Source organism: Gymnogyps californianus, chromosome 4 (genome assembly GCF_018139145.2).
Source record: "Gymnogyps californianus isolate 813 chromosome 4, ASM1813914v2, whole genome shotgun sequence".
Classification (NCBI taxonomy): Eukaryota; Metazoa; Chordata; class Aves; order Accipitriformes; family Cathartidae; genus Gymnogyps; species Gymnogyps californianus.
Window position 1 is genome coordinate 65,108,285 of NC_059474.1, and position 25,095 is coordinate 65,133,379.

At 43.4% G+C, this 25,095-nt stretch overlaps 1 protein-coding gene across 8 annotated transcripts in view; it reads left to right on the forward strand.

Annotated features, from left to right (window-relative positions):
* The window catches only part of ARHGAP24 (Rho GTPase activating protein 24), a 259,411-nt gene that overhangs the window by 179,555 nt on the left and 54,761 nt on the right, over nucleotides 1–25,095 (forward strand). Inside the window, exon 1 of one of the 8 annotated variants that reach the window (XM_050895333.1) lies at nucleotides 2,991–3,111. The exons of the other annotated variants lie outside the window; for them this stretch is intronic. The gene's annotated coding sequence lies outside the window, so the exon portion shown is untranslated. Of the gene's footprint in view, nucleotides 1–2,990; nucleotides 3,112–25,095 lie in introns of those variants that run through there. 8 annotated transcript variants of the gene reach the window in all.

Genomic DNA, 25,095 nt, shown 5'->3' on the forward strand with positions numbered 1-25,095 from the left:
CAGGTGCTCACTGTGGCTGTTATTTACCTATTGAAGCATAAGATACCCAGGCTCTCCTGGGAGGGTCGCCCTCATCTGCCAGCCCTCCCTCTCTGGCCAAGTTGTGGTCCCAACTGCGTTTGCATCCTCCCGCTTAGCAAAAGCGTCCGGAGGCAGCAGCGAGCTCTTGTGAAATGGTGCAGTCACTGCTATGTAATTATTACATCAAGGACTGTAAAGTATTTGCCCTGATCCGTGACTTGACTTGTGATGCTGGCTGGTCAGGCTGGCAGCTGGCAAGTTTTTAAGGCAGTGCCTTGTATCTTGCTTTACAGCGGTATTTGTGAAGTGCCCTGTGGGCAAAATCTACCACTAACCTTGCAGATTGCTGCTGTAGAAGCAGCAGCCTGTCCCCTGCCCTTGCACACACCTACTCCTGTCCCTGTCTGCATGTTGCTTGCTCCCCTTGCAGCTCAGGAGATCCTGTCCTTCAACCCTGTGAGACCCGGTCACTGGTGGCTTTCAGGTTCTGAAGTATTGAAAGGAGCTGATTTCTTTTTTTAACACCAAAACTTAAAGAAGCTTTTACTTAAAGCTAGTGATTAGTAGTGAGAGGCATTTTTGCTTGTGCTTGTGTGGGCCCTCACTCTGTCTTTTTGCAGCTTAAAGCAGATAATACACCAACATTTATAGTTAGTAGTTTCTGCCAGGTATCTGTGATTGCAAATTGCCTTTAAATACATTCCTTCCAGTTCACCAAGTAGCATGTGAAATTATTACCTCTCTGATTACTGTGTTGTAAAATCTCGGTTAAGGTAGGGTGGGAAAGCATGTTGTAGTAATTTAAATTACACGTTTTTCTTTAAATCTAAACGGGATCTTTATTTGACACACTTCACTTCAGATATGACCTTTGTGTCTCTGCTGGGTCATTTTCCGGGTTTATGACGCACTTCGCATTCCTATAAAGCCCTTCACTGGGTGATCTTAAAGTCTTTACAAGCTTTAATTAACTGAAGTGCTATGTCTCCTCTGTGAGGCCAGTAAATATTCTTAATTGCTTTTTGCAGAAAGAGAAAAATGTGGCAGAGAAATTTTAAAGGAATTCATCAGTGCTGGATGAAAAGCTACTGAGGAGGCAGGAGCAGAGGCCGCGATTCCTGAACCCCTTTTGATGTGCACCATTTCTCTTTATTACATAAGCATGCACGGGAAAGATGTAACCTGGCGTAGTGAGGCAAGATGTAGGTCAGGTTTCCGTCGTCAGTACATCATCTGGTTTTTGACCTGTAAGTTGCTGAAAGCAACAAAAGCCTATGGATGAGGGAGTCCTTTCAAAACTGGTTAAAAAAGAAACAAGCAAACCCTGAAAGCCTCATTCCCCTTGAAAGAGCTATTTTTAGGAAGCTAAAGCAAACTGGAATACCCTGGGGGGTCTGTACGCAAAGTTTCTGTCTGGCTGCCTTTGGGTAGCTTAAGTTTTAATGCACTTGTCAGGCTGTCGCCATTTGTGCCTGGTGAAAAGCAGGGACCAGACAGAGTAGACCGTGCTGATGGCACAACGTAGCTGCTGCATGGTGTGCTGCCACACAGGGAGGGGACAGATCCTTCTTTGAGGCTGCTGGTGCAAAGCCCATTAACTGGAGGTTTTGTGAAGAGGCAGCACGCAGTGTTAAGATGACTCTCATTCCCGTTTTGATCACAGGATGTTGTTGACTCTGTCCTGAGCAAAAGGGAAAAAAGTTTTCAACTGTGTTGTTGCTGACTGCTTCATCAGAAAAATGGCAGTGTGTAGAGCATGAGCAGAAGGGACCATATTTATTGATAACAATATGTGGATACCCAGTTTTAAGGACCACCAAGGAAGGAGGCTTAACAGGGCATCATTGTTGTCCTTTCGCAGCTGTGAAAATCAGTTAGTTGTGTCTGTCACTTCAACCATGCTCCATCCCACGTGGAAATTCTTTTTTACTCTTGGGTACCTGGTTGTTTACTTTTGCTGAAGGTAGAATGACTCTAATGACAATGTTGGAAGGACGTTGAGGCTTTATTCTGCATTTGAATGTCCTGAATGCAGGATGTGGTCTCCCGATTCAGGGGCCAGAGGGGACAAGACAAGCTGCTCTGTTGTTGAGAGAAAAGGGAAAAAAGTGCTCACACTGGTGTAGGAGTCGCAGTGCAGCAGAAGTGCTGTGGGAAGGCAGTGCTCGCTGCTGGTGCTCTGAAACACTTCACGGGGAGCTGAAGCACTGGCTTTGTACAAAGCAGGCTCTTGACTGTGAAAGTTGCAAAGAAGCAGAGAGAAGCTGGGCCAAGCAAGGCAAAACCTTCATTTACTGAAGTCCTTGGCAGTGGTTGTACCATTTTCTTTTACCCAGCACGTGATAAGTCGATATAATACTAAGTGCAGTCGTGCAACAGCAAAATTGGATGAGCTGATTTAGGTGAAATGACAATCGATGAGGAGTTAACTCTAGATGCTTTAATGTTTGCAGCTCACATATTTTCTTCCTCTCCTATTCTTCCTAGAAGATAAACCTCTTTTTTCTACAGGGACATTAGCAGGCAGGCTTAGGCACAACTGATTTTTGTTTCAGCTCAATGGATCAGTAATAAAAGCATGTCCCTCTCATGAGAGCGGAGCTGCTCCCCCGCAAGAAAGCCTCATTAAAGCAGGGAAGGCTGGAGACATTACAGCGACAGATTCCTGTGGCCTTGAACTCTGCTGCCACAGGATAGTTGTTCAGTTTTGAAACAGCAGTTATCATTTTAAAATTGCTTTGAATTCTTGCCTTGAGACTTTAATTGGGGAGTTGATACAGAATTAGCTGATAGAGAACAACTGTGATAATCATGGGGTGAGTTAAGACAATATAAACTAAAACAAGAGCAGGTGATGGTAATACTCATTTAAAAACAGACAGAAATAGCGTCAAAATGAAGAGGGGCAGACCTACAATCTGGTATGTAAATGCTGGGAACCACTTTATTAGCGAACAGACCGACCCAGTCAGCCATCCGAACTGAAGGGAAGCTTGAGAGGGGAGTGTATTACCTAAGGCACAGGAAGATACTGCAAGGTGAGGCTTTCAGCCTCTCAATTCACAGGCACCAACACAGGACATAGGTTTGGTAAGTATTGTTCTGTATAACAAATTGGAGTTGTGATTTTGCATTAAGAATGCTTTGCCTTGTCTCCCGTGGTTATTGCTGTTAAATTTGGAATGTGAGAGTGATTTAGTTGGTTAAATGAAACTTAAACTGATACAGCTGAACTGACTTGTCTGCTGTGAGATGGTTTATCCATAGTTATCTGATGATTTGTAAATCTAAAAGATTGGTTTGCAACATGTTTTAGGGATGCATTGGTGTGTGAGTGTTGGATACTCAGTACTTCTAGGTAAGTTCGCAGCTGCAATTCAGTGTTTAAAACTTGTTACCACCTCATAACAGATACCAGGCAGCAGTCCTGTATTAACGAATCCACATTTACATTTGGTGCCTGTTACAAAAACTCTGTCTGCTGACATGATGCTCTCTGAGGATACAGCTGCCTGACAGCAGCCTGGCACGGCGGCATGGTACTTCTCACTGTGCGGCAGGGAGCTGTGCGTGGTGGTGTCAGCTGCCTGCCCTGCCTCTGCCCACCCTCCAGGTCAAAGAAAACCCAAGAGGAGGCCCTGCTGCAACCAGGAAATGGAACAAGGCACTGCGAGCTGGGACCTCACACCTGGCTATAAAATAATTTATTGTTAGCAAGCTAAATGCCTGGGTGTTTTTCAGCCAATTCCAGATACTGACTATTTTGAAAATACCGGAAGGTTTGAAATTCCCTTAATAGTGACAGCAGGAAGTTACTAATACTGGCAGGGGACTGAAGTGTTAGAACTCTTCCAACTTGGAAAAGCTTGCTTTCTTGGGGGGCGGGGGGGAAGCACCACAAATCCTTCTGCTTCTTATCCCTTTTTCCTGTTGTCTGCCTGTGTTGTGTCTGCTGTGTTGCAGATGGAACCAATGTTTCTCCTGCATCTTATTATGAACTAGGATAAGTCTGTTCCTTTTAACAGGCAGGAAAAGGGTCAGGAGGACAGAGTGGACCTGACCTTTATTTTTGACAGCCTGTCTTCAGAGTTCATGGTAGGATTCCCAGTGGTGGTGCAGCTACGTAGGGAAGAGAATCATTCCCTCTTAGGTTTTTCTCTAACTAACGGGACTAAAGTCACTTAGCAGCCACAGTCTGGATCAGGACGTACTTCTTGGATGTAAGCAGGCAAGATGCAGTCCCGCATAGCTGATTAATTATCACATCTGGAAGAGGAAATGCTGAGATGCCACTGCTTAAAATTTTCTTTGGTGCTCTGTTAGCTGCCAGTTTGGGGAGAACTGACAGACTTGAGGATAAAAGTGTAGCTTTAGTCTAGAAAATGTAATGTACTGAATAACAGCCTGTTGGTGGTAGGTACCTGAGCATTGTCAGTACTGAGATCCAAGCATTGCAAAAACAGATGACAGGCATGTTCTTTTTCTGTAATCTGTAGGATTGATGTGATTTGTCATCATTGCAAAATCACTGCCGTGCTGTCCATCCCTTTTGTTACATGCTCCTTTGGGTTTTGTAGCTATTTTGTCTGCTTCAGCACCTCCCAGCTCATTGATGTATTGGATCAGTATTTTGGCTAATTCTGAGTGCATTGTATACATTCAGAGCACCCAAAATATTCTCCTAGGGCAGCTGAAACCATGCTTTGATCTGAATTGCATGACTAAACTGAAAGAATCCCCTTAGATTCATTTTTTGCACTTAATATCCAGAGAACAAGGTTGTTGTGTACTCATATAGTATAAAAGAAGTAAGTGAGTGTATCTGGACCTGTATAACACTGTGGATTTAAGCAGCCCAGTCTCTTCCTCTTCACCACCTGCCCTTGCAGGCCACTTTTACATCTAGCAAATCAAAACTGCATTTTCTAAAGTGGGTTTTTAAAAAGCCTTAAACAGCAGCCCCAAAGGAAAGCTTGTTCTCTGGTGGTTGGCAGCCAGCTAACTTGAAGGCAGCCCCATCTCGCTCCCCCTGCTGACTTCAGGTCACAGGGTTGCACAGAGCGGCTTCACGCTGCTACAGGCATGACAGGCATTAACAAGCAATGGCTCTTCCATGTAGAAACCGCTGTGGCAGCGTAATCTTTGTCCGGGGCTGTTTAGGCATCAGACTGAGCTGCTCTAATGGAAATAAAACATACATTGGACCAGTGGCGGAGAGCTGCACGGATACGGCCTGTTAACAGCTGAAGGTGGGGCTGTGCCGGGACAAACCAGTGTATCTTGCTATCCTGAAAAACTGGAAAAGAGGTTGGGAGTTGAAAGGAGCAGCAGCAGTAATGAGCAGAGGTACTCCGTGTGCTCTTTGGTTTTGTACTGGGCGAGTAAAAGGAGCAACAGTGGTTAGAAGGATCTTGTGTTTGTGGTGAAGTGGACAAGTCCCTTTTTCAAAATATTATACTGAAAGCTACAAGTTGTCCCAGGGTAAATATCATCAGATGAAGTTTGTTGCATTTCTGGTTGAATGTGTTTGCCAACACTGCGATCTGTTATCATATGAAGACATTTACATCAATGCAGTATATACTGGAATCTGTTTGCAAAAGCCTGCATCTGCTGAAACTTTCTGTAATGTGGAAATTTCAACTTATGTCAGTTCCTCAGAATGAACACGTAGGAGCTGTGGCTATAATGCACCTCCAGCTGGAGGGCAGAGCAGTGCTTCCTGATGAGAGATTTCCATTGTGTCCGTACTGGAAAAGCCTGCATGTATGTCAGCATGTGCTAAGAATAATTCCCAGCGCTCCTGACAGAAGTCAATTCTTGTTTAGGAGTTTCACGATTTTTAGATAGCAGAAATACAAATTATTTTTCTTTCCTGGAGAGAATCATTTCAGTAAGTCCTACAACAACAAGGCAGGATTATTTGTGGGTGTATTTTTTTTTTTTGCCATCAAAAATGAATCACGAGACTAAGGAAAAAACCTCTGGACTTCTCAAAATAAGATCAGAATTAGAACAAATCAAGAATGTGTTAAACCTGTGCTGCAGTCGTGCCAGCTGTATAATGGTAGCTGTTACACACCACAGTGGCATAGAATTGTGGTAGTTTGGAAAGTTGTCAGCAAACAGCAACACTAACGTAACTCTCACTTCGTATATAATACCAGCTTCTCATGTCAGAGACTTCATAAAAATCACTACGTTTTTTTAACATAAGCCTGCTATGAGAGAGATTTTAATGCAGCACAGATAGAGATGCTCAGATTTAAAATGAATGAGGTGAAAAAGAATTATAGGGTAAAGTATTGTTCTTGTAAATATGTAGGGGAAATAACATACTAAAATATGTAAGTACTCAAGGGTATTCTGAAATACAGCTCTGAGGAGAAAGCTAGCAATGTAATTCAAGAAAGAAATTTGGATTTATTGTGATTGTCTCTCAGAGGATGACCTCTGAAATATTGGAAGGTTTATTTGTGGCACCTCTTCCTTACAGTGCTATGCTTCAGCTGTCAACCTTTTTATCTGAATAGAGCAGTTGATGAGATGGCAGCTGTTAGAGAGGAAGCACGGGAGAATAACCTGGAAGGAATGGCTGCATCTGTATCACCTCTGTACCCTGGCTGTACCAAAGGCCAGGAGAGGTTAGTTGCCTAGGATACAGGAGTTGCCCAAAAGCAGAGCTCCTGGGAGGAGGCTGAGGATGAGCCGCAAGTGACAGGCTACTTTGCAGGGATTACAGATGTGGTATTTTGTATAATTTCAGCAAAATTTGCAAGCTGCAGGCAGGATGAAGTTAGAGGTAGTACTCATTCAGTGATCAGTGGTAACTTTTTAGATCTGGATAGAAAAGACTCCTTACTCTGATGGTCAAATTCCTTATTTTTTCCCCTCCCGATTTTCAGTCCTCCTTCTGCTGGCTTTGGTATTGAACTGTGTGTAAGCTTTTTTTTCATCCTCTTTGCTACCACTAAGTTGGAAGGAACTGGCTCCTTCCATCTGTTCAGCCAGCTGCGCTCATAAAGGACTTTGCTTCTAACCTATATGCTGAGGAAAGCAGTTTTGCTCATGGGTCAGCTCCCTCAACACACTAGTCTACTGGGACTTGCCTGGGTAACTCCTTTGGTATCTCCTGCTTGAGCTGTCTCATTTTCAGGGGCTGGGCTCATATCAACACATTCAGAGAAAAGGCGGTAGCATCTCACACCCGCCCTCTCCTTAGAACCGTTGCCGCATCTGCGTTGAGGTTACAAAGAGTATGAACTCTAAAATGGGATCTGGATCGGCTGAGGCCGGTCCCTCTGAAGAAAGCAGGATCCCAAGGTGTGTACAAGCCGTGCAAGCACAGCTAACCTGAATGCCTGTCCTGCTCTTAGCACAGATTTCTGCTCTTTGTTATTAGTGTAGTGTAATTCAGTTGCAAGGTTTAGCTCACCAGTTCTGCTGGGAGCTAGGGGGATTTCCCCAAGATAATTGTGTCTTAGCCTACCTAAAAGATGTGATCTAAAAAATATCATAAGTATTGTGAGGCTCAGCTTAAATGCGTGTGGTGTAGGGGGCAACAAATGTCCTGCTTTGCTCTAGTATTTCTCACAAAAATGCACTTCCCTTTCCATTTATTAGGCCTTTCAAGCCCTAGTATTATATAAACCACATGTCCACCAAATCCGTTTGTTAAAGGCTTAGAAATATTAATGGCTCATTTTTGTCATAGCTTGATAGCACAATATGGGGAGCACATGGGATGCCTGGGACAAACGAGGTCCTTTATAGCACCTGCACATTGTACTTTTCTGCCCCTTTCCCAGCACCTGGAGGTTTATATTCCTTAGTTCATGTTCGTTTGACTGTGAGCAGAGTCTCATACTCAGAAACTTGCTGGTCAGCGTGGCTTTCCGGGAGAAACATGGACTTGATGAATGTCCCTGACCTTTCTGTCCTTGGCCATAAAAATCTTTCCATTGTATGCAGCCGCATGTACGGCAGGTTGGCGTTTGCCTCCTCGAAACACGTCAGGGATTAACCTTTTGCAAAAGCAAATCACAGAAAGTGAAACCTGCCTGCCAGTGCAGACTGCCTGTTGCCACCTCTGTCCTTACTGGGGTGTACGTTTGCCCCTGGCCTGGGACTCCATTTGTTTTTTTGCAAATAAAAATATCTGCCTTGCCCCAATGAAAGGAGCATTTTAATGAGGTTCTTGGAGACCTTCTGCACTTTCCCTTGAAATCTAAATTTACCCAGGGACGGAGATTATTTTGGAAGAGCACGAGCAAGAAAATGATGCCTTTGTTGTAAAGATTGAGAAAGCAGCCTGGTGGTTGTGTTAAAATGCCTGCACCTTTAATTAATATTGACTGAGACTGCTCAGAAGAGAATGGTTATATTATGTACTGTGGCTGAGGGGATGTTGAAATACAGGCAGGAGTTATCAGGCAGGTTTCAGTCAGGGCTGTCGTCGCTGTTGTGTTTCTCTTTGGCTTGTAAATCCTTTCCCGGTTTGTTAAAAGAGCAATTCACAGAACAGCTTTCCTTGTGGAAGCTTGTTTTATAGTCCTAGGATCTGGCTTTCTGTTCCCAGCTGAGGAACTTAGGGAAAATACAAGAGATGGAGACTACAAGAATAACAAAGTGTAAATGAGTTGGAAATAAACATTTTGCAGTATGTTAAATACCGTCCGTGGGCTAGGACAGTCTCCCTGTGGTGGAGAGTGACGAACGCATTCCTGAGAAAATGAGGACAAGGTTCCTATGGGGGAACGGGTGGGAGAGAGGAAACGAGGCCAGGAGAAGCTGTTACTGCCCAAAGGTGCCTCAGGCAGGCAAGCGCAGATGATGAGGAAGAGCAGAGGGAAAGGGGTCGCGCTATGGATTGCCTGCGTTAGCTCTGGAGGTCAGCTCTGAAGGCCAGAATTGAGGGCCCGGGAGCTGCAGTTTTGGCTCCTATGGCTGAAGGCGACCTCCAAGAAATGCCCCCCAGACAAAGAGCATGGTAGTGCTGGCCCCTGGAGCTCAGCTAGCAAGAGATGCCGAAGTAAAGGTTAGAGTAAGGGAATGACACTGGTGTTTGGTAAGTTGACAGACTGTCATTTTTATGCCTTTTCGGTGTAACTTTTTAAGCAAGACTAACTCAGCACATGGAGTGTGAAAAGCAGACGTGCTTTGTATTTCCTCCAGTGTAAGGAACCCAGGGATAATGGTGTTACAGATAATGTAACTCAGGACAAGCCAGGGAGTGCCAGGGGTTGGGATCAAAAAGCCTGGGGCAGGGCTTCCCCACTGAGTACCAAAAAAGAGAGGTGTCTGCACAGGGATGTTGCTCAGTGGCAGAAGCCGGGTGAAGGACTGACACTGCTGACTGGCAACATGCAAGGGAGCGAATGCATTATAGTGTGGGTAACATTTCAGAACATATATTGCTTGTTTTCTGAATGTTTTCCTGAATGCAACAATGAAATGTCATGCTTGAAAGGTGACTGCAACTGTGTAACAACTAGGGGAGAGGCACTACCTCAGAAGTACCCTAGTATAAGACTTCCAACCAAAGTCACCAGTTTGGGATATTAAACAGTAGTTTGTGATTATTCATTTTCCACCTCAGTGATTATGCATTTCTTTTCAGTTTGGCTATTGAGTATACATTGAGATTGAAGCTGTGAGGGCAGAAACATTTGTTTGCATTATGAACAAAAAGATTTTAAATCATCATTTGGGAACACTGAGAATTCAGATCAGCTTTCACGCTGACAGTTAGCTGCTTGACCCAGGTCAAGAAACTGGGCTGCATTTTATGGGCTTCAACCCAGGCTGGACCTGTTGGCCCAGGGAGCCAGGTGCCATCCCCTTTCTTGCTGCTGGGATTCTTCTGTTAAATCAAACACCACAAACACATCTGCCTGGATCTGTGCAGTGACAGACCAAAGAAATTGCTCCTGCTCTTTGTGCCTTATATTTAATTCCCCATATTATATGTTTAATTGCCCATCTTAATAGTTTGTTACTAGAATTACAAAATGCCAGCTTGCTTGCAAAATACCGCAGTTGGCAGCCAGATCCCAGGTAATGTGTTGCCATGGTATCAAACCGAACTGGCAATGATCAGTGTGCCCACGGACAAGTTATCAGTATGATAATGAATGTTTAAGTGTTTACACTCATTTTACTCTAGTTGGTAAGACCAGCGTACGTGGAGGAGAGCAGAGAGGAACTGAACAGATGGTGGCTGGAGTTGGTGCTTGGTGCCACAGGGAGCTGCGCCCAGGCCGCAAGTGCTGCCTGCAGACACAGAGAGGCTTGGCCATTGCCCGTGACTGCACGGTCACTGCAAGCAGTGTTTTATTTATTCAAGACCAAATTTCTGAGACTAGAAAGGGAGAAAAAGTATTTTCTGTTAACTGATGCTTGGGTGCTGTGGTAAAAGAGGGCTGGAAAACTTGCTTGATGTTCTTGGTTGACTGAAGCTATACGTGAAGTTACCTTGAATTCACCAAATGGGCTAGGTAAAAAATACGAGTAGGTTGTTTGATGTTTTCAACAAATAATGGGTTTGGAGGTGTTTTTCCTTTTGAAAGAACCTTATCTTGCTTTTAAAATTATCAAGATTGCTATTAAAATATTGCATAAAATGAACAAAATACTTTCATATGGGATTACCATATTTTTTTATTGCTCTGAAATGAGCATTTTCAGTTTTGTTTTACCAAGGAAGCCAAGAAGCTTGTCATTTTGAGTCAGTGAAGTGACTGGTTTTCTTTGGCCAGCACTCCACAAACTCACTTATTCACATAGCTATAAATAAGGATATCTTAATATTTTCATATCTACACATTTTGATTTATAGCAGCAGCAGCTAAAGAAAATAACTGCTTTCCCAGTCTACAGCAAACTGCTAAAAAATATGCTCACATATGTGTCTTTTTCTTTCTTAATTGAGTTATACACAGGACAGAAAAATCCTGATGATATGAAAACGTGTGTTGCCTTTGGGCCACAGCCCATGATAGATATTCAAGAAAAGACTTATGTGGGGATCAAAGGTATTTGTTGAGAGAGATTTTCGTAAGTAACAGTAACAAAAGCAGAGGTCCCTCAGACTCCCTGGTGACACAGAGCAGACTGAATCCCGAGTTGTGGGGTGAGTTAAGGAAATATTGACTTTCCCACCCTCAGTCTCTTCCCCAGCTAAGGGCAGGTTCAATTAGAAGCAGACCTGTTTGCTACAGCTGTTAATTTTCCTGTCTGAACCACGTTTTCCTTCACCCTTCCTCTCCTTGCTAGGCAAGTGCATGTGTGTGAGGGACACAGAGCCTGAGGGACTGGAGAGCGTGTCCTCTCCTAAAGGCTCCCTTTATATTTCTTTTCTAGGTAGGGTGTTGCAGAAGTCTTGAGGACTGTGTTTACCGTTCTACCTCGCAGCTTTATTGAAGGAGCCTATTGCTTTTTGCTGGCTGAACTGGAAACGCATTTCAGAAAATAATAACGTAATAATCTTGTGTGTCACAGGTCACATCTTTACTGTGGAAGGTTAATTCACAGAGCCTGGGGCAGGCTGTTGACATCAGGCTGGAGAGAGGATGGGGGAAAAGGCATGCTCATGCTGCTAAATGTAATCAATAGAGCAGAGGGCTTTGCTTGGGATGGAGCCATTTGTTTTCTCTTCTTTCTGATTTTTTTAGGGAAGCAGAGATTTGTTTCTTGACTCTCCTCCTGAAGCAGCAGGTGATATGATTTGATGAAAATGAAGTGGCAGTGTTTCAAGGACAACACAGATGTGATGTATTCTTTTAATCTTTGCAGCCCTAGAGGGAATGAACAGCTACCTGGGTGGGTGTAAGGCTGTCTGGGCAGCATTGCTGCTGGGCAAAGGCTTCTGCCATTCAGAAATAGCTGTAGCTGCTTCTGGTGCGTCCCCTCCTGTTGCTCCAAGAGAGCCAGCCCTGATGGCATCTGCTGAGGCTGTTTGTTGGTCAAGCCCTGGCTCTGATTTCATCTCTGTGGGGTCATTAGCAACTTGGCATCTGCTAGCAGCTAGAGTCCTCACCTTCTCATAACTGGCTTTTATTATCCTTCCATGGTTATAATGGCCTCTTGTAAAGGGTAGCTCCACATGTGCATTACAAAAAGTCGTAGCTGTGAGCCAAAGCTATGCTGAGGTAGGAGTTGTTGTCACCCTGAGAGTTAAGTCTCACATTCCCTTCTCCTCCGTGATGCTTGCAACACAAGCCTTACACCAAGTGTTACATGAAAAATAGCATGGACTCAACGCACAAAGTCCTGATTCAGATCTCAGCTCTACCAAAGTGTTTCTAGGGGAAGGGGCTCGGATGCTGCATTCTAGTCCAGGGCAATCGCTAATGAAAACGCTTCACTTGGGTAGTTACTGCATTTCTGTCTCTGTGATTTCGTCTGCCTCGATGCTCTGTTGTTGTCTGGGTTGCTACGGCTGTGCCAGCATGAGGCCAACTCCCCTGCAGGAAATCATGAAAAGAAGTGGCTGCCTTTCTGCTCTCTTATAATATGCCAGGGGTGCTCAGCAACCTGGAAGGCCTCTGTTTTTTAATAAATCCATGGCTGTGGTAGCTAGTTGTTCAGCACCTCTCCGTGCCTTTTTGCTGTAGTAATTGTGGTGGTTATTAATGCCTTTTGCAGGTGCTGAGAATAGAGTAGAGCTGCTGTTGTTCAGCAGCCCGTCAGAAGTAATGCCTGTGTGAGGCAGCCTTGGCTATTTAACCTGCTTTAGGGGTCCTTATTTAGGAAGGATGTCTCCAGTGAAAGCCCATCAAGCTGCAGAAAACAGCACTGCTGATGGCAGCAGCAGTCTGCCTGCTTCACTTGTGACTGGATGTATTTCCTTGTGGTATCACCAAGAATACAAGGTGCCATTATAGCTGCTGGTTTTATGGAGAGATGAGAACGTCTGCTTCCTACAAAAGCTGTTGCCATAGCAGCTATGTGCTTTAAGAATGGCTTCTTAATATAATCTAGGTATTTAATGTATGCCATAAGGGTTAAATGCAGTACAAAACAATCGGTTTAAGAGCCAACATAGTTGGGCCTTATGCTAAACCACTAGCATAACTGGAATCAAGCCTTTGGGGCCAACTCTCCTTATCCAAGCATCTCCATGCCCATCACATCAGCAGTATGTAGGCATGTCATGTTCAGAATTACTTGTTGTAAGCTGACTTATCTACCTGTGTTAAAATAATACCGCAGGTTACTTTTACTGCAGCCTAGGAGAGTGTGCGAGTCTACGCTTGTTTTCCATAACTAGGCAGATTTTAACCATAACAAAAACTTAAAAAGTTTTAATGATGCAACTAGACCAAGTTTAAGAATGAGCCACCTCAGTCTATGGAAATGATGGTACCAGAAATGGGGCTGAGGAAGCCAAGACAGAGACTGATTTGCATGTTTTTCCTCTGCACATATATGAAAAGACATACTCAGAAAGAAAGGAGGCTCGAGCTGCGAATGTCAGGCTGCAGCATGGTTAACTTCCCGACTGACTTTTTTTTTTTTAACACTATGTCCTGTCTGATACCTAATTTCTACCTACTGCGAGAAGGAATTTCAGCGTAAATTGTGTTTTCATTCTCCTCTTGCCACATTAGCATGGAAAAATGGTAAAATGTCATTTGTTTGTATAAATATTTTACATTCTCATTCTTCATGCATACTGTCTAAACAAATCAAAATTCCTTAGGATTGTAATAGCCTAATTTTACTGAGGTCCTTTTGTGAATCTGTAATGAGAGGTTAAATGAGCAGAGAAGAGGGGAAGCGAGAGTTTTGTCAGATGCTTGCAGCTCTTGGCGTAAACCACAAAATACGAGCTCAAGACCATAAATCCCACTGGTACCTGCATTGCATTTGGAGTCCAGGGGCTGGGTGCAGTGCCTCAGGATTCTGAGTAAAATCTTTGTCAAAATAGAAATGTCATCTGTAGCTGACTAATGGGGCAGAGTGCTCCTTTGTGTGCCTGGTCCAGCTTTGGGCTGGGGATGATACGCACTGTCTCCTGTTAGCCTTAGTTGTCGTGAACAAGACCAAACATCACCCCACACATGCACGCATTTCTAGACTGGTTGCGTTCTTCCACTGGTTTCTGTACTGTAGTCAGTAGGTTTTGGAGACTTTTTCTTCAGTAATCAAGCTTAACTGTGACCGTTGAAAGCACCACAGCTGAAACAGGATCAGGTCAGAAATGTGCCACAATCAGCTGTTTGTGGAGGTCCTCTGATGCCCATGTGGCAGGGTGGACAAGTGGCTTTCTGTGACCCTGTTCAGAGCAGATGCTCTCCCACCAGAGCAGGTAATAAGCAAAGTGTTCACGTAGCCCCGAGACAGGATCCTGCCCACTACCTGCACTGAGCCACAGCCTGCTTCCCCACCAGAGCTCTGTACCGTCTTTAGGGGACCCATCTGCAATAATTATGGCTGCACATATTTATCCATATAATTTAAAGCACCTGGTAGAAATTGCAGCTGCCAGTTAATGTTTGTGTGCAATATCCTGAATACAGAAAACTAGGGGAACACCCTTCTCCCTTAGTCTCCTTCCTCTCCCTACCATTAATTTTAGCTTTGCAGGCAAATGTCACATACTGCCCCTGTGAAAAGTGCCAGAGGAAGAGTTGGCGCATGTGGGCCTACGCACTGTCCTACGCTGGTCAGCAGTGAATAAACTGCTTTGCCACCATGGTCATTGGGTGACTTGGAGCCAGAGGAGTCACCGCGTGCATCTGTAGCCTGTCCGCTCCAGCTCAGTTTGCGCAGACCGCTTGCAGGTTTGGATGAGGAGCTGCGAGACGATGTACATTATTACATTTCCAGCCCCAGGCTCACAATCTCTGCTCCTTTGATCTCACAATTTACCAACTGTATATTTTTTTTCAAATATGTCAGAGTAAATTAAATTTGTAATTCTGTCTCATTTTTCTTTAGTAATTATACCACTGTATGCTCAAGGTTATATGTTACCAAGTCCTACTCTTGAATTTCAGACACAGTATGTTGAGTTGGAACTATCATCCTTGATAGGTATTGCAGTCACTGTACAATAATAATATACCTATCACGTCAATATGTAGGGAAGCCTAACAGCATGGTTTAAAGCCTTTTTAACTGTATTCTTTCTACTAGAACTTACTGTGGCAATTATATGAATCAAAACTAAGGTAAAATGTCTATTAATATAAAGCCTGGAAGACAACTGCACTCCAACTTGAAATGCCATCTTGGTATGTTTTAACGTGTGCTTTAGGTGGACTGAAGAACTGGAACTGTATCAGAACGAATGAGCTCTGAATGAGTGTAAGAGGCAAGCTCCTTTTTAATAAATGATAGCCTAAATTCTCCTTTCTTCCATTCAGAGCTGTGGATGTTAGTGCTGTCTTCATAGCTGGATCCCTGCTGCCCTCTAGGAATTTTTATAATGAAGTATTGTCAGCAATACCACTATACCTGTATCACAAGCTGTGGATTCCTTTATTAATGTTCAGTCATAATGTTATTGAAAATACTTCAGATTTCTGCAGGGAGTGCTGATTTATCATATCCTATTTTTGTAAGACCTTCAGGAGTTCTGCAAAGCCTCTCCGTTACTGCTGAGTACGTTAAGGCATTGGCAAAGAAAGCAGAAAGTTACTTGTAATTTAAATAAACTAAGAATTAAATCAGCTTTTCATTTCGGCTTCCCCTTGCCTGTCAGCAGAATAGAGGTTGTAGCATTGAACAACACTCAGCTTCAGATTTCCAGCAGAGAGATGGTATGCAGTGAATCTAATAGAAATGTAATTTCTATCATTAGAAAAGTTTTCTACTCTAAATAGCCCTTAGCAGGATATTTAGCAGGCGATGAGCATATCAGCTCCATATGTTATAATGAGAGGTAGATTCAAAGCAAATCCCAAACCGTGAAGAAAGTTTTATTGCAAACTGGCATTTTGTAACTCTGACAGTTAGGATCAATATTGATGCCTTATCATCCTTTCTTTTACATCTCCCCTCATAGGAGAGAATAAGTGGTATGACAACATTGTGTGGAATCTGGCCCCTGTTATGAAAATAGTGGATTAAGTAATTGTCTGTGGTTAATGAACGCAGCTTGATTAGCTAGGATTAGTCCAGAGATAAAAGCAATGAGCATGCCTAACTCTGGACAACTGAGTATCCTGAAAGGTCCTTTTTAAAGGATTACAAATTTCAGTTTAAATTAATAAATGTTTGAATATGTTTCAGGATAGATATTCAACTGGTTTTTTAAGAAAATACTTTAATTAACATTTAGCAGGTGGGAGAAACCCTACCACACATGTTGACATGTGGCATTTAAAAGTGCACAGCATCAAAGGAAAGACTGACTGCCCTGAATTCCCTACACAGAAACGGCATGTGGACGGGAGAGCAGAGCCTGGCTGTTGGCAAGGCCCATCGTGTTGGTATGTCCAGGCTTGTCAGGGCAGCCGGAGACAGCAGAGGGATCTGAAGGTTGAGTTTGTGCGGTGCAAAGCTGAGAGGTGGATCAGTTGCCTGGTCTCCAGCCCAAGTTTTCCAGGATTCTTGCACTGAAATAAGCTCGATACACAGGTGCTTCACAGCGGTAAGGGCTTTCCAGAGCACGTCCCGATGCGGCGTGCATGTGCAGCGTAACTGCAAGAGCTGGCTGCAGTGTCACTTGTGACTGCTGGATTCGTTTTCACAGGCCTGTTCAGTAACGTGGGCTTTGCAGAGAAAAAGAAAATAGGATCTTCTGACTGCTGTGATGAAATAGTGTAACAGAAGAGTATCTGTCCTTCTGCACTATCCTTAACTGTGTCACAGTGTTCAGTGGGCTGTTACTTTTTTTTCTGAGTAGTTTCCCTGATAAAGTTTGTTTGAAGGCATAATTAGGTAGTAAAATTCGTTTTTACAACTGGTTAAAAAAAAAAAAATCAATTCATCTTTTATGAAGGCCAAATGAGAGAGACTGCAGTGTTTTCCATAAAATTGAAAATGAAAGATTTTTTGAGTAATGGTTTTGGCTCCAGTACATTCAGTTGTGCGTTCTTTCATGACATGATTACCATTGATATCAACAGGTGTTTGAGAAAGAAACAGGAGAGAGATTTACATTTTTGTTGTTAGTTAAAAGACTAGCTTGCAAAAGCCTGCTGCTATTATGTTTGGACCAGTTTAACCCTATTGTTTTCAGTGGAAATATTCCCAACTTGCACCTTGTGTTGGGGTTAGAATTGGCTGGTTGCTTGTTGTGTAGTACCATAATATATCTGTTATTGTATGCAATACAGAAAAAGTGTTGATCCAGAAACATGTGTTTCTATTTATATGTTGTAATCAATGAAACAGTGATGTCTGAGGTGAAATAGGCAGCTTAAAAATCAAGGTTGGTGGAAGCTAATACAAATCCCTGTAGTGAAATTAGGGATTTAATTTGCTATAGACTGATTTACATGAGGGAAAATATTATCACCTACCCAGAGTTGGTAAAACACATAATGAATATATGCTCATTGCTGTTAATGGATGTCCCTGAAAGCTGTTTGTCTTGCATCTGACTTCTGTCAGTCAATGCAGTCTGGCACATGAGGTTGTTACAGAGAGGGAATTTGTTTGTTGAGGAACAGATTAATCTCCAGCACCTTTTTGAGCCGCTGGGCCAAATTCTTGGCAAGTCTCAAACTGAAGGATGAGCAGCCCTGGGCAGCTTCCGAGGGCAGAGCGCAGCATGGGGAATGGGTCACAGGGTCACTACAGCCACTGACCTTCCTGTAGTGGTAAGGTCTGTGCCCCACTGGTTATGGGTGTCATTTCTGTATAATACTTTGGGATTTCCATCCCCAAGTCTCCCCATTGCAGTGTAGCGTCACTGCAGTCTCTGGTTCCTGGGAGTGTGGATCGGTTTGGGTGCATGTCTGCTACAACTGCAGTTCTGTCTCCCGCACCCCGAAATAACCCCAGCACATGGCATTTCACACAGCTCAGTGATTCTCAACCCAGAGAGGTTCTCTGTGCCCAGCTTTCTGTTTCACAGACTTCACATGCTAACATCACTTGGGACCTGCCCTTTCTTTGTGTTTGAGGCTTGTGGATGGTGCTACCATGTCTCACACGTGATCAGTGATTTTGAAAACCTCAGGTGCCTGCCTCCTGCGCCCTCCCACTGCTGTGTTTCAGTCATGTTTGTGCTTTCAAAGGGGCAGCAAGGACCATTTTCTAGGTCTGGTTAAGAGCAAAGAAGCAAGCCTCAGCCCATTGCTGCTAGGCAGGTACAGCCTGCTGGAGTCCTCAAGTGTGTCCTTCAGGAAGCACTGGGGTCTAAATGCCATTTATTCCCGGTGCAGAAGGAGCCAGATGCTTATCTTTTTGTGGCCCATACCTGACGCTTTTGTTCTCACAGAAGTTAATGCTGCTTCTGATAACTGGCTTCCCCTCCTGTGCGGCTGGGCCGCTGTTGATTCAGTAGCGTCAGCTTTCCTGTTGAAACTGGATCCTGAAGCTCGAAATGGGACGGAGGTTCCCAGTGGGCAACTGAGTTTGAAATGGCTCAACTGTAAACAGTGAGTGTTCAGCAAGCTCAGGGAGACATGGAGAACTGCTGATTCGGTTCTTTGGGTGATTTGCAATGATTTTTATGACTCTATAATTGCATTAATTTCTCTGATGGAGAAAGTTATGCTTTGGGTTTACTTGGGGTTTCTGTTGGTTGGGACTTTTTGCTTCTATTTTTATGAATGAAATACTTCATTTTTTACTTTTAATTTCAAGTACAGACTGTTTGTGTACTGTGTGTCTACAGTATTTTCAGCAGAGGATTTAGGCTGAGAATAGCTCCATGACTGCATGCAATATACGGTCCATTCAGAAGGCAGCTTTTTCATATCAATAACCATCATATGTGCATTGAAAACTGGTGTGTCAATGAATTTCTGTTCTTGCAGTAGGCCAGTGGAAAGCCTGTGCTTACTCGACAGGGCTAAATTCTGCTTGTAACCAAGCTACAGGGCTAAATTCTGCTTGTAAATCTCTGTAACTTCACAGACCACTCATGGAGCTTACTTTCATCAGGAGCTGAAGTAGGCCCTTATTTTCTAAGTCATCACAAATGCTGCAAAATTCACAGAGACCTTTTAATTAAATATTTCTGATTATCTTTGACCATTTGCAGATCACATGATGGAAAAAGCTATTGAAATTGTGTGCAACAATAGATAAAGGTCCCACCATCAGCCTGTATTGCAGATTTCTATAGCAGCCTCCTTGTTTTTCCAGTACATTGAACTTTTGGTGATGCCACTGGGGGAAACTGTACTGCATGCAGCAGTGTGAACAGCATGCAGGTTAAAGAAAGGAGAGAGTATTTCTTGGGTAAATGTACCTAAATGTCACCACCTGGTGTACCGGATGGTGATATACTTGCTATTCATTACTGTTGCCAAATACATTGTCATCTGAAATTTTATTCATCTAATTTTCTATGTTTTGATGAGTCTCTCATAAATTTCTAATGCAGTGTAGCTTCCAGGTCCTGGCCTTCACAAATGAACAAATAAATTACTGGTTCCCAGAACCTGGCTGTGAGACCTAGTAATTTCTCCGTTACCTCTGCTAAAAGTGGCTTTCTGAATGTTATTTGCTTTATGGAGTCCATGGTCAGGATCAGCAACTCCTTTACCCTTAAATTAACAGCTCAGGGACTAAATACAGAGGAAGTGGGTTGGGGTATGGGAAACATGTTTGGCTAATTTGTTTGTTTGTTTTTTAAATAAAGCCTCTCTACACTTGCCCGGGTTAGAAAATGCAAGGTTTTCTTTCAGAAATTGAGGCACTATATGCGTTCTTCCTCCCTTCCCCAAATGCAGCCTGGGAACAATTTCAGCGTGATTTGTCCTCAGAGAGGATTTGCTTTTTTAAAATGGTTGGCTGCTGCAAATCCCAGTCTCCCTCAATGCACTCCTTTTTGCAGTAGGGTTTTTGGCTTCAGAGGAAGTTTGTTATATACCTGATACTGCACACATTGGGATAACTTATATGGATAGCATTTCATTCCTTTAAAAAAAACAAATGCACACACAAACAAAATACCCAGCAAAGATGTTTTAAATGACAGCTATGTTTCAATTCCCAGACCTGCATCTTAACCCCAAAATCAAGTTCCTCATTTCACTCAGCTAGCTGAACTGCTTCACCTCACCCTCTTACTGCAAAGAAACTGTCTGACCTGTATAGTTTGTGATGCAAATGGCATGAACTTTCCAATTTCTTTTCTAACCCTGTATATTGGATAGGATTAGCAGTTTAACTCTTCTCTAATGGAATTGCATATTGCTAGTCCAGCACTGGAATCGGTCTCCCGCCTTTACCTTCCAGTGTGGTTCCTGCACCTCCATGCACACACCAGAAACCTCCTTTCACCCTTGAGAAATACCTTCAACCATTCCATCCTTCCTCATCCTTGTCCAAGGAATAATTATGTTTTCAAGGCTAACAATACCTTTAAAAACAATTTATACACAAGGACGCTGAATTCTAAGGCTGGAATGGCAAGTGACCTAATCCCTAGTGATAGAATGGCATCCAGGCAGCTGACTTTGAGGACCCAGCCACCTCCTTTCATAAAATAACTGTTCTGAATTTACTCTTGTGAATTTACTATTGGGTTGGTTTCTTGCACGCAGGCAAGATTCTCCTGTGTGTATAGAGGGTACTTCTTTCTTGCCATGTTAAGTGTCCTTCCGGCTAATCAGATACCCATGCTGGGAATGAGATAAGATGTAATTTTGTTTTGACTGCTTCCAAGGTCAGAGCTGTTGTTTGCACGGCTTAGAGCAGATTTGGTAGGCTGCTGATATCCTTGTCTGTCTTCTTTTGATCATAAGCCTCCTTTGCCCGTTGCAGGGAGGGGAGACGGAGAGGCGGACTGTGAAGAAACAAGTGTTTTGCAAGAAGCTACAGGTGAATTCTATGGATATCAGAGCAAAAGGCTGTAGAGCTGGTTGGAAGGTTGCTTATGACCTGAGCTACAGGCAGCATACAGTATTAGCGCATTTTGAGCAGCGTTTCCCTGTTCCCACTTGTAAAATAGTCAGGGTCTCTGTGAGAACCACACAACTAGATTTGACAAGAGCAAGGGCCAAGGTGAGCTGGTTCGCAAGGTATGCAAAGCTTCTAGTGGTGTTCTGGGGTTTTGGTAAGCCATGCTGTGATGTTGATGGGAAGTGGTCAGAGCAGTCCATCTTCTGGACAGAGAAAGTCCAGTTAGGGACCTATAGCTACAACTCCTGGCAAGTGACAACAGGGAGTCTGTTCCATTGCTGAAGCTAACACAGGTGACATGTATCTCTGGCCTTTTTAATAGTGTGGGTAGCAGTAAAAGGGTTCTCTTGGTTCATACCAGTACTGGTTACCAAAGGACTATATTAACTGAGGTGGGTGAGTACAACCTGCTCTAGGATGGCTCTGAAGTGCAGTGTTCTGCAGAAATGTTGTGCAATAACTTCCTTTTCAGTGCCTTTAGAGAGCCCACCTGCATGAAAGTCAGCTGAGAATTACCATCTGCTGAAGGTGCAAGCCTGGCACGTTCCTACAGCAGTCTCTAAGGGAAGTCAGACAGTCACCAGCCTCTGACACAAAAGGCTTGGTGCCCAGCTGTGGTTTTTCCCCAGTTGTGTGCTTAAATACTAATAGAGAAACTCGAGTGGTTCTGTTGCCATCTCTGAGAGCAAATGGACGTGCTGTCTGGGAGGTTCAGTTTTGTTTGGTAGCCCAGAGAAATTAAGTTTGTTTTGCAAACAAACTCTTGTTCATAGGTCTTATTGAAGCAGCTGCAAGCTGCCTCAATAGGCTTGAAGCCTTATTTCAAAGTTTAGCAAAAGAAAATAAATGGATGTGTTTGTCAAACATGTCAGTGTCGCAGCTGTCTCACACCAGCAGACAATGAAATGGAAGATTTCATGCAGTATACACACAAGCCTGGCCTTTGGATAACCATTTTGGTACCTGTGGCCCGCGCAAGATGGGTTAGGAGGGGTGGTGGGGTAATGAAGCAGTGGGACCCCTGGATTAAGGGATCAGAGTTGACACTGTCCAAAATGTAGAGAAAAGAGCAGCTGGAATAGGGAGTCTTAGATCATTATTATACCCACTGCTTTCCATCTGCACCTCATTAGAATATAACCATTTTCTATTACACTATTTACCAAATTCATCCAACACCTCATTACTTCAGGAGGGGATTACTTGAATGAGCTCTGCATGGCGCTACATCTTAAGACCACTCATAAAATGAAACTGGTGCAAAAGGCCATGATTTTCTTATTAAGTGGAGTTGGATGAGGCTAACTTGGCCATAGTACTTTGGGATGTGCAGTGGCAGCATGCTGGTATGTAGGTGATAGCATTATACCTTTTACAGTTAGGGTGGCAGTTAACTGATGAGCAGATCTCTTCCTGTGCCAGTCTGTTTTATGGAGCTGTAAGTGAGGTCTTCTGTGCTGCTGTGAGGAAGGGATTGCCGGGAGGAGATGCTCTTCTCCAGTTGCAGTGCGGTGCCTCTCTCCTGATGCAGCGTGACTGGGCTGTGTGGATCTGTTGGTCCTTGTGTGAGACGTGTTTTTTCATCATGTGGTGGGAGGATGAGTGAAGCTATTCCACATGTGCTGCAATTGGTTGTTAGATTTCAACGTGCTTGTTTTAGCCTGGGAAAAGTAATATGATAGCAAAGTTAAACAAAGTGAATATTGCAAATGGTTGGGTTTATGGGGTACCTGAGTTAAAGCAAGTAATGGAGCAAAGCCAGTTGTTCAGTGTTGGTTGGCTGTTCACATGAGCGCATATAGGCATGTGGAGTGTTGATCTGGAGTCATCCTGAGAGCCAGGTTTGCTGGATGGGGAATCCCAGGTGCTTTAGATGTCTGGAGCCTAAACAGAAAGAGCCAAAGCACTGCTGTCACCCTCCCCTCCCTTGGCTTTTCTGGGGTATGTGTGTCCTTGTCCAGTAACTCCTCCTTGGAGCTGAAACTTGCACCCATTATCCTGTCCCCCGAGGTCATTCCTGAGATCCTATCTTAGCACAAACACAGCCTTTTGTGGGCTCTCTCCACAGGTGATAGCCTTGCGATTTATGGGTTACTTCTTCAGACCCATGAGGTCAGGAGCATTAATCACATTCTAAAAAAAAAAAAAAAGAAAAGGTGGCTAGACCTTGTGTGGAGTTACTAAGCACACAATTGTATTTACTTAGGGATAAAGCACAAGAGATTAGAAATCATCTGAAATCAGTAGCATTCCTAAATGTATTGGGTTTTGTTTAGTCTGTCCTTCACATACAAACTTTCTGCACATCAGAGTCTGGGATGGGAGGTGGGCAGGCTGCTCAAAGTGAACCTTCCCTGCCTCTGGCTGCCGGTTGCTGTCTGAGACCGCATGCCCTGCAGGGACCACTTTCCCTCTCTCCTGAAGGTTTGTTCCTACATCTCTCTCTGACAACTCCTGAAACCTTCCTTTGTCACTCATCTTTGTCGTACGGATGTAGCTTTTCCTTCCTCTTTACTTTTGCATGTTCCCCCTTTGCAAGGGTGGGAAATACTTTCTTCTTGCTCAAGCAAACATATAGTCCAAGGAAATTCCCAAAGAAGCAGCAGTTGCTGTATGTAATGACTCATGTAATTAATGTAATGGCTCATGATCATTTCTGGTCTGGCATGGATGGGTCCCAATCCTGGCAGTCTTGGGTGGATACACAAATGGAGGCATTTGATGAGAAAACAGGTTTCAGACTAGCTATTCATATTCCCAGACAGATTTCAGAACGTCCACCAACGGATTTCACAGATCATCATTGTGAATGTATATGGTGTGGACCTACTCCTGAGAAGTAAAACAAGGCAGGATGATGGATAAAAGAAAAACAGGAATGAAGGATTAGGGCTATATGGCTTGGGACACTGAAGCACACAGAAAAAGTAGGGAGAAAATAAAGAGTTAAATGGGAGGTGAAATGAGAGTTTGATTATGTTTATCTGCCACTAGATTAACATTGTTTGATAAGCCCTAGCTGTTTTCTTAGCTTCTTATTGAAGTACGTGTTAATTGGTCAGTCTTTTTTTTAAACTATTTGCAAACTGAACTGTAGCAAGTTAGTTGGTATTTCATGAATATTTTGCTTTCTGCTTTATCACTGTGTATGTAAATGCTGAATTAAAACAAGTTTGAGCACCTGTGCTTTATTTTCTCATCATCTAGCATTCCTTGGCAGAGGCTTAGGACTCTCTTTGTGCTGTAAACTGAGTCAGCCCTTTGCTTGCAGCAGAGGATTGGAAACAAGGACAGAGCCATGTGCTAGCTAACATAAAAGCTGAGACCACCAAAGTGTGCTGGAGTAGAAACTTGATAGTTCCAGGGGACAGCCCCAAGCTTACTGTTCTTCCGAGCTGTGTGTCAGGATGCCTTGCAGCCATATCACCAAAGGAAACTTCTCATGTCTGGTCACTTGATATCTATGGAAAATAAATGAAAGAAAAAAAATTGCCCTTGAGAATGCATCTTCTCCAATAGGTTGTTCCAATTTAAAGAAATAATTATTTTGTGTTGTAGCTAAAAACCTCTTCTAAACATGGCAATATTGTCCCCCATTTTAGCTAAGAGTTTGACTTTTTTTCATGAGGTCTTAGGCTTCAAGAGCACCATACAGTAGGAGACTTTTCCTTATTTCTGGGAATCTTTACTTTGGAAGCCTCAAGTTTTTATGCCTAGATGGGTCTGTTGGGATTTCACCCCACAAACAGGGGTTCCATTCTTATCCACCCATTCATGTGTAAATAAATGCCTTTGTTTTATCACTGCACACTGGAGCAGAGCTGTTGGACATCATACCTGAGTCTTGCTGAGAATTAACTGAAAGAATTAACCTTTCAGTGGCCCAGCCTCTGTGGTGACAAATCTGTCTCCCAGACCTAGGAGCATGGTGTATATTTTAGTACCATCGTGGAAGTTACCCTAGAAGGTTGAGAGCAGAGATCTGTGAGCTTAGTTACATGGCTAAGCAAAATCTATTTTAGGGAGAAAAGCTATTAAACT